At 43.2% G+C, this 8,113-nt stretch overlaps 1 protein-coding gene across 2 annotated transcripts in view; it reads left to right on the top strand.

Annotated features, from left to right (window-relative positions):
* The first annotated feature begins 4,329 nt into the window (after window positions 1–4,329).
* Window positions 4,330–8,113, top strand: part of RFLNA (refilin A) — a 148,847-nt gene continuing 145,063 nt past the window's right edge. For both annotated transcript variants that reach the window (XM_049866167.1, XM_049866166.1), the window contains exon 1: window positions 4,330–4,420. The gene's annotated coding sequence lies outside the window, so the exon portion shown is untranslated. The remainder of the gene's footprint in view (window positions 4,421–8,113) is intronic.

Below are 8,113 nucleotides of genomic sequence, written 5' to 3'. Positions count from 1 at the left end.
GCATCAGCATATTCCATTGGGCCAAGCAGACAACCTGGAAGAGAACTTAATTCCCTGTTTCTCGTGAGTCGTGTTGTGCATTTGGGGAGAGATGTATGAACGTGGGTGACCACGCGTGGCTTCTGTGGTAGGGATACTGTGAACTTCAAGACGCATGTGACTGAAAAGCTCGCGTGGGTTTGCCCCGTCCTCCCAGTGTCCGGTCAGATCTCCTGGGGTGGCTACAACTCCTCCCCTCATTGTTAGCCCTTTAGGTCTGGGCAGCCAGGAGGCCTGACGTGGCCCTGTTTCCACAGAGCGGTGGCCCAGAAAGGGAGCGCAGCTTGGCAACCAAAGAGATATTTCACCGCAAGGAAAAATATGCACGCACTGTTGGTTAATTTTCCTTTTAGCCCCAGAGCCCTCTAAGGAGTGTGCGCTGAGGACTCTAATCTGCTCTGCACCATGCAAAGAAGAGCCGAGTTGAAATGCATAAACAGAACTTTGAAGATGTAATGAAACACAGATCTTTGCTTGCAGAAAAGACGTTTTAAATAAGAGGTCTTTCAGGCTTGCACCCCTCCCCCATCCCTCCTTTGATTTACAGGTTTCTTAGACACCGTGAAGGAGCCCTGGTGGTGCAATGGCTAAGCACTCGGCTGCTAACCAAAAGGTTGGTGGTTTGAACCCACCCAGTGGCTCCTCGGGAGAAAAGACCTGGAGATACGCTCCCATAAACTTTATAGCCTACAAAGCCCTATGGGGCAGTTCTGCTCTGTCCCATGGGGTCACTTTGAGTCAGAATAGACTTGACAGCACACAACGACGACGACAACATAGTTGTGATGTTGAATGCCAATGAATATCCAGTTCCATAAAACAGTGGTCACCTGTATAGCTGTAATACACTCTGATGTGTTCTGTTGCATTCTATTGTGTTCTGTGTCATGCCATTCCATTTCCCGTTTAAAAAAAAAAAGTGCTGACCCAGACCTTCTAAATCGATTTCATAACCCACTAATTTGTCATGACCCACAGTTTGAAAATGCTGCCCTAACCCTGTGGTTCCCAAACCTTCTTCTGCCTAAGTACTGCCTGGAAGCTTGTTAAAAACGCTGATTTCCCATTCACAGAGATTCTCATTCTGCTGCCCTGGAGCGAGGCCCAGGAATCTGCGTTTCGGAAGTCCCCGAAGTGCTTCTGATGCAGGTGGCTCAGGGCCACTCTTGCAGAAACACCCACCCACACTGCAGCGTGAAGTTTGTCTCCCGACTGCCTTAGATACTTTGGTCTAGTTTTAGGTTCTACGTTTTGCCTAGAATTAAATCCACTTAGCGGGAGGTACCTTGTGCCTAGTGCTAAAATTCATGGCTTTTATCATAAAAATTATCCCTGGCGAGGTCAGCTTCAAGGCCCAGGATTCCCCACGGGCACTTGATGTGGTATGTAACCTGGAAGATTGTAAATCTGCCCTTGCTTTTCAAGTTACAGGTGGGGAAGGAGAATTCTGAGCTACAGAGCAGGGTTCTCCTCAAGAGGGGAGACCAACTGGTGTCTCGGAGTAAATTAGGAAAATTATCTTGCCATCAGGAGTCCCTGGGGAGAACAAGCAGTTAACACACTCAGCTGATAACTAAAAGGTTGGAGGTTCGAGTCCACCCTGAAGTGCTCAGAAAGGCCTGGCAATCTGCTTCTGAAAAACCAGCTATTGAAAACCTTGTGCAGCACAGTTCTGCTCTGACCACACGGGGTCACCACGAGTCAGAGTTAACCTGATGGCAAGTGGTTGGTATCTTATTATCTGGCTTGAATTATATGTCACATTCTACACTACACTGTTTCTGTTCATCAATTAATTAATTAATTCAATTTTTATTGAGCACCTACTGTGTGTCGTGCCCCATGCTCACTGTTTGGAGCACAGTAATGATTAAGAGGGAGGACTGAGATGTGCCTGACCCAAGCCATGGTATTTTCAATCGGCTCATATCCATGTGAAACCTTGACGATGAATAAGGAAGACCAAAGAAGAGTTGATACCTTTCAATTATGCTGTTGGCGAAGAATATTGAATATACCGTGGACTGCCAGAAGAACGAACAAATCGGTCTTGGAAGAAGTACAGCCAGAATGCTCCTTAGAGGTGAGAGTGGCAAGATTTCATCTCAAATATTTTGGATACGTTGTGAGGAGGGACCTCTGTAATTTGCACTTTGTATCTTTTCTCATGTAAATATTTTACATTTTTAGTGGCCATTTCTTCTCTTTTATGACTTCTGGGTTTTCTGTTTTGTTTAAGAAGTCTTGTCCCATTTCCAAGACTAGTGAAAAAAAAAAAAAAAACCTCCTTTATTTTAATACCTGTATTATTTTAATGGAGCCCTGGTGGCACAGTGGTTAAGAGCTATGGCTGCTAACCAAAAAGGTTGGCAGTTCAAATCCACCAGCTGCTCCTTGGAAATGCTACAGGGCAGTTCTACTCTGTCCTACAGGGTAGCTATGAGTTGGAATCGACGTGACAGCAACGGTTTTTTTGTATTATTTTAATACTTTTTAATGTTTAACACTTTAAATGTGTTTGAAATTTACATTTGTGTATGGTAAGAGGTATAGTAGATACAGATTTTGTTTTATATTATTTACCTAATTTTATTTTCTTCATACTATGTATTAAATAGTCCATCTTTTCACCTCTGAAATTCATATATAGATGTATGTATGTGTGTGTGTGTATGTATGTATATTCTTGTTGTTGTTGTTAGGTGCCGTCTAGTCGGTTCCAACTCGTAGCAACCCTGTGTACGACAGAATAAAACATTGTCCAGTCCTGTGCCATCCTCACAATCATTGCTATGTTTAAGCCCATTGTTCCAGCCATCGTGTCATTCCATCTTGTTGAGGGTCTTCTTGTTTTTCGCTGACCCTCTATCTTAGCAAGCATGATGTCCTTCTCCAGGGACTGGTCCCTCCTGATAACATGTCCAAAGTACATGAGATGAAGTCTCCCCATCCTCACTTCCAAGGAGCACTCTGGCTGTACTTCTTCCAAGTTGGACTTATTCGCTCTTCTGGCAGTCCATGGTTTATTCTATATCCTTCGCCAACACCGTAATTCAAAAAACATCAATTTTTCTCTCGTCTTCCTTATTCATAGTAGTCCAGCTTTTGCATGCATATGAAGTAATTGAAAATATCATGGCTTGCTCCTTAGTCTTTGAAGTGACATCTTTGCTTCTCAACACTTTAAAGAGATCTTTTGCAGCAGATTTGCCCAATACAATGTGTCGTTTGATTTTTTGGCTGCTGCTTCCGTGGGCGTTGATTGTAGATCAAACTAAAATGAAATCTTAACAACCTCAATATTTTCTCCCTTAATCATGATGTTGCTTATTGGTCCAGTTGTAAGAATTTTTGTTTCATATGTATATGTTTTTGTTTGTTATATGCACACACACACACTCATACGTATCCCTTTCTGGATATCCTATGCTGTTCCTTGTACCTGTGTGTCTAATCTGTACTATAGTGGGAAGGATACTTTTAGTTGTAAACAGCTGAAAACTGAGTTGAAACTGATTTAAACGGTAAAAGGAATTTATGGATTCATAACCGAGAAATCCAGAGCCACAGGCTTTAGGCAAGGCAAGATCTGGCAGTTCAGATGCTATCAAAAGACCTACATTCTCTCTCTGTATTTATGGGCTCTGCTTCCTTAGTGTTAACACCATCTTGGTCCAAAGCCAGGAGTTTCCAAGGCTACATTCTTCCTTGGTCATATCCAGCGGGGAAAAGAGAGAATCTGTATCAACAAACGTTCCGGAATTGAGTCTCGTTGTCCCCTTTGGCCTGCTTTGAACCAGCCGCTGTGGTTAGGGAAATGCAGCATGCTAACTGGCATAAGCCAATCAGATCCCACCGGAAAGTTGATGATGGGCTTAACCCCACACAAACCCCTTGACTGAGAAAGAGTACTGTTTGGGAGTGGGAAGAGGGGTTTAGATGGTGGGAATGGCAAAGAACCAACCAATGTGCTTATATGTATTATAAAAACCAAAAAACCAAACCCAGTGCTGTCGAGTCAATTCCGACTCATAGCGACCCTATAGAACAGGATAGAACTACCCCCATAGAGTTTCCAAGGAGCGCCTGGCAGATTCGAACTGCCGACTCTTTGGTTAGCAGCCATGTGCCACCAAGGTTTATATATATGTATTATACCATACCATTTTAATTGTTGCAGCTTTGGAGTATATTTTAACATCTCATTGCTATTCTTGTAAACGTTTAATGGCTTTTCATTTTAGAGGAATTTTGAATTAGCTTTTCAAGTTATATTAAAAATCTTTTTAGGAGTTTTCTTGGAATTGCATTGAAGTTCTGGATTGAAGTGGAGGTGAATCAACATCCTTACAAAATTGAGCCTTCTCATCTAAAGAACGAGGTAAGTCTTTCCATTTGTTCAGGCCTATTCACATCCTCCAATTAAGTTTTTTAATCTTCCTCATAGGTTTTGGGCGTTTCTTGTTGACTTTATGCCGCAGCACTTTTTGTTTTTGTGTTGTCAGTGTGGATGGATATTTTTGCCTCTGATATTTTCTAATTGGTTGTTACTGCAGTAAAGGAAGGCTACTGGTGTTTGTATATTGATCTTATATCCAGCTACCCTACTGAAACTTTTTGTTAGTTATAGGCTTTTCAGTTGGTTCTCCTTCCAGTGAGTCTTTGCCTTCCTTCCCTTCTCAGATGCTCTGCAGTTTGCTCATTCTCTCCTCTCAGGGGTCATAAGTGGTTTCTAGTCATCAGCTCCCCTCACCTCCTCTTAGATCTTATCCTCCTTTACCCTTTCTGCTCCATCCTATACCACCTGTCCCCTACCAGAACTCCCCCATTCCATGAGTCAAAACCACATTCAACACCTTCAGGGTTGGTGTGGTGAGTGTAGGGTGAACACATTTCTCCCCATACTTCCCTTTACATATAAAATTCTTTGTGGGATTAAATTCAGGTCTGTTATTTACGAGCTGCCAGACTTTGGATTAATAATTGGTCTTATGCTTGTTATCCAGTTTAACTGCATAACTGAGCCAGTGGAAATACCACCATGTTTCTGGAGAAAGAAACTCTTTCAGAGCTGGGGGGAAGCTGTAGTTTGGCCCGCCTTATTAAAGACCCAATAAATGTTTTCCTGACACAGCTGTTGGAGACGGGGAAGCAAGTATGTTCTCCAAGCTTTATGAGATTCTTTAAAAATGGCAAAAAAATTTTTTACTCTTTACAATAGGCCAGGTAGCATAGAAACAGGTTGCTCATTGCAACAGTTCAAATAACCTAGAAATACAGGGAAAATGTTAATACTTCCCCTGACTCCTAACCCTTAGTCCTCCTCTTCAAGGCAACCAATATTAGTAATTTAGTGTGTCCTTCTATACCTGACTGTATGTTTATACATGTGGACATATAAGTTTTTGTTTTTAAAACAAATGAGAGTTATGCTATTCACATGACACCTTGCTGTTTTGTTTTGTTATTTTAATATTGCTTTAGGTGAAAGTTTACAGCTCAAGTTAATTTCTCATACAAAAATTTATACACATATTGTTATGTGACACTAGTTGCAATCTCTGTAATGTGACAGCACGCTTCCCCTTTCTACCCTGAGTTTCCCTTGTCCCTCCAACCAGCTTCTGCTCCTTCCTGCCTTCTCATCCTGACTCCAGACGGGAGCCGCCCATTTGGTCTCATGTATCTGATTGAACTAAGAACCACATTCTTCACGAGTGTTAATTTCTGTTGTATAGTCCTAATCTTTGTCTGAAGAGTGGGCATTGGGAATGGTTTCAGTTCTGGGTTAACAAAGTGTCTGAGGGCCATGGCTTCGGGGTTCCTCCCGTCTGAAACCATTAAGTCTGGTCTTTTTACATGAATTTGAGTTCTGCTCTGTGCTTTTCTCCTCCTCCGTCTGGGACTCTCTGTGTGTTCCCTGTCAGGGTGGTCATGGGTGGTAGCTGGGAACCCTCTAGTTCTTCTGGTCTCAAGCTAATGGAGTCTCTGGTTTATGTGGCCCTTTTGTCTCTTGGGCTAATATTTTCCTTGTGTCTTTGGTGGTCTCCATTCTCCTTTGCTCCGGGTGGGTTGGGACTAATTGATGCATCGTAGTTGGCTGCTCACAAGCTTTTAAGACCCCATATGCCACTCACCAAAGTGGGAGGCAAACATTTTCTTAATAAACTTTTTTTTATGCCAGTTGACCTAGATGTCCCCTGAAACCATGGTCCCCAGACCCCAGCCCCAGCTACTCTGTTTCTCAAAGTGTTTGGTTGTGTTCAGGAAATTTCTTAACTTTTGCTTTAGTCCACTTGTGCTGACTTCGCCTGTGTTGTATGTTGTCCTTCCCTTCACGTAAGATGATTCTTGTCTGCTGTCTAGTTAGTGAATTCCCCTTTCCCTCCCTCCCCACCCCTGTAACCATCAAAGAATGTGTTCTTCTGTGTATAAACTTTTTCTTGAGTTCTTAAAATAGTGGTCTCATATAATATTTGTCCTTTTGCGATGAATTTTACTCAGTGTAATGCCCTCCAGATTCATCCACGTTGTGAGATGTTTCAAGGATTCATCATTGTTCTTTATCGTTGTGTGGTATTCCACTTTGTCTGTACACCGTATTTGTTTATCCGTTCATCTGTTGTTGGGCACCCAGGTCGTTTCCATCTTTTTGCTATTGTGAACAGTACTTCCATGAACATGGGTGTGCATATACCTATTTGTGTGATGGCTCTTATTTCTCTAGAATATATTCCAAGGAGTGGGGTGGCTGGATCGTATGGTAGTTCTCTTTCTAGCTTTTTAAGGAAGTGCCAAATCGATCTCCAAAGTGGTTGTACCATTTTACATTCCCACCAGCAGTGTGTAAGTGTTCCAATCTCTCCACAACCTCTCCAACATTTATTATTTTGTGTTTTTTAGATTAGCGTCCACCTAATCTTGTAAACTGAGTCTTGCCTCATTAACATACCTGCCTCTAACATCATAGAGGTAGGATTTACAACACATCAGATCACAAATTGAGGAAAACAACACGGTATCGGTAATCATGGCCCAGCCAAATTGACACACATTTTGGGGGGACACAATTCAATCCATGATACTGGGTAAGAGTAAGAATATGTTTGTTGAATTGGAATGACTTGATACGTGATGGGTCCATGGTGGGAGGGTCTCAGCTGGGGACGGTCCCAGAGAGGGAGGAGGCACTAGGTCGCGGACAGCCTTTCCGATCAGCGGCCATTACCTCTGAGTGGTGCCGCTTCGCTGTCACCTGATCTGCTTCTACTGCCGACCTCAGCCCTTGAGAATATCTGCTGCTTTCTGAAAATGACGTTCTGTGATTGGGCTGCTCCACACATAGCGATGTTACTTTATTAGAAGACCCCAGCCCCTTTGTTGTTGTTAATTGCCGTCGAGTTGACTCTGACTCATGGCAACCCCACATAAAACAGAACGAAACATTGCCTGGTCCTGTGCCGTTTTCATGAGCGTTGGTGTGTTGGAGTCCGTTGTTGTAGGGGTTACTAATAGCAGTAGCTGCCCTCGGTGTCCACTCCCACACACCTGTGGGAAAGAGTGGCTGGGTCTCTTTCAGGTGTGTTTGGATGAGAGTGTGATGATTATGTCAGAGTGAGTGACTCCTGAGTTGAAGGGTCACCAGGGCCATTATCTCCCCAAGAAAAGGTTCCCCACTCTGCTTCCCCTAATGTCTTCACACACCAGTTTTCCATATTACTTCCACACGTGACCGTTTACCAGATTATTGAGGATCTCCAAATAGTAATCAGAATGCTGTTAACCCACCTCGCAGAGGACCTTGTTTCCTACCACCACCTTCCATGTTAATAAAATCTTCTACCCGCCTGTCAGCCTGTAATGTTGCTGTGATACCGGAAGCTCTGCTGCCGCTATTTCAAATCCAGCAGGGTCACTCGTGGTGGACAGGTTTTAGCGGTGCTTCTAGACTAAGACTAGGAAGACAGGCCTGGCAATCTACATCTGAAAATTAGCCACTGAGAACTGTATGCATCACAGTAGAGCATTGTCTGATATAGTGCTGGAAGATAGGCCTCCTAGTTTGGAAGGCACT

The sequence above is a fragment of the Elephas maximus genome, chromosome 22, assembly GCF_024166365.1.
Source record: "Elephas maximus indicus isolate mEleMax1 chromosome 22, mEleMax1 primary haplotype, whole genome shotgun sequence".
Lineage (NCBI taxonomy): Eukaryota > Metazoa > Chordata > Mammalia > Proboscidea > Elephantidae > Elephas > Elephas maximus.
The sequence above is the reverse complement of the archived record's forward strand: the minus strand, read 5'-3'. Positions and strand labels throughout refer to the sequence as shown.